The 1,637-nt window shown below is 35.8% G+C and overlaps 1 non-coding gene across 1 annotated transcript; it reads left to right on the top strand.

Moving 5' to 3' along the window:
* The first annotated feature begins 867 nt into the window (after positions 1-867).
* LOC124896417 lies at positions 868-974 on the top strand. Its single transcript, XR_007052780.1, has one exon. It is a non-coding gene; the product is annotated as a small nucleolar RNA R71 (small nucleolar RNA).
* The last annotated feature ends 663 nt before the right edge of the window (positions 975-1,637 follow it).

The raw sequence follows: 1,637 nt of genomic DNA, 5'->3' as shown, positions 1-1,637 counted from the left end.
ACTATTTTCTCCTTTTTCTTTTTAGATTAATCATCAGTAGTTGCAGGACTAACATGCTCTAAATCTGCCTCTTTTAACTATAAACCACTCCTCATTAAAACTTTATTTTCCTACTTCATATTTACCTTTGTAACACTAGGTAAGCCTCTTTGTGATCTAGTATTTTGCACTCCCGCAATCTAACCAATTTGTAGCTCCAAATTCTTCATATTCAACTATTGATTATTCATATTTGTTGTTAATTGTTTGTAAGAAGCCAAAAGTTTCTTTATTATCTCTGATAAATTGCTCATTTGAGTTGCGTCATGATTATTTTAAACTTTATATTGATTTTATTGCACTGGCCCCTTATACTGATTGTTGCTCTGTGCCTGATTTCCACCCTATGAGAAATTAGGATGATTCCTCTAATTTAGATTGTAAGTGTTACCATAATTCTATTGTCCTTGACGATTAGCATTCCCTACATAATTTACACAATCTGGATTAACCGCACAAGCATCCGTTGTATTCTTATTACTTCTGCAAATATCACACCATGCATTTACTTGTTGAACCACATTAGTAGTTGTTGCCGGATGTGTGACCCCTAACTTCACACTGTTGAACTAATTAGTTATCTGATTTTGTTGTGCAGCAAGATAAGATGATAATGCAATAAACAGATCTACCTCAAACACACCTGCAACCTTCTTCAGAGCACTCTTTGAGTCACCATGACATTCAGGATTCCCTTGTGAAATCTAATTTAGTAGTGTACACAATTCATCATAAGTCTTCTCAAGAGGTTGTCCACCTGCTGGTAAATGAAAGAGAATCGTGGTTTTTGGCTAAAGACTCTCTATGAATGTCAGTACATTATTTGATTGATGGTGATGAGGACAATTTCTTAGCATGCCCTAAAATCTTTCCTAAGCTTGGTAAAGATTTTTTCCTTATTTTTGCATGAAATCCATAATGTCACTTCTCAAACGTGTTGTCTTCCCTGATGGAAAGAATAATAAGGAATTTTCGAGCTAGATAGTCCCAGGAAGTGATTAAGAGTCGTGGTTCAGCATATAACCGCGTTTTTGCTTCCCCAATTAAAGAAAAGGGAAAGTGAGTCAGTCTGAAATAATTAGTAGATAACCCTACAGGTATGCAGGTATTGCTAATTTCCAGGAAGGTCTGTATGTGCTGTTGTGGGTCTTCATGTAAAAATCTAGCAAATTGCCCAACCAAATTCAGAAACTACACCATATTCTGCTTTAATTCAAATAGGCCACCTAGATCTGGCTTGCGAACGTGATTAGTATCATGTTTCATGAGTGGGATTGCCACTTCATGAAAAGATCTGGCAGTGTCTTGAGCAGGAAAAACTGGAATCACCAAAGCTAGAACACGTCCAGTATTTGGATTAACTGGATCAATTTAATCAACAAGATTAGGATCTCTTTGTTCGGCCAATTGAACCTTCTAAACTGGATAATGAGCTCTAAGCCTCTATTGAAATACTAGTTCTGGTTTCGAATATGGCTCTACCAAAACGTTATCTCTCGCCAATCCTGTATTCATCTAGTTCTGTAAAAAGATAGCCACTAAGATCAAGTTGTTACCACTTAAACTTATTATCAACAACAAAAAATTTAGTAAATTAC

Source organism: Capsicum annuum, chromosome 2 (assembly GCF_002878395.1).
Source record: "Capsicum annuum cultivar UCD-10X-F1 chromosome 2, UCD10Xv1.1, whole genome shotgun sequence".
Lineage (NCBI taxonomy): Eukaryota > Viridiplantae > Streptophyta > Magnoliopsida > Solanales > Solanaceae > Capsicum > Capsicum annuum.
This window is presented reverse-complemented; position numbering and strand designations above follow the sequence as displayed.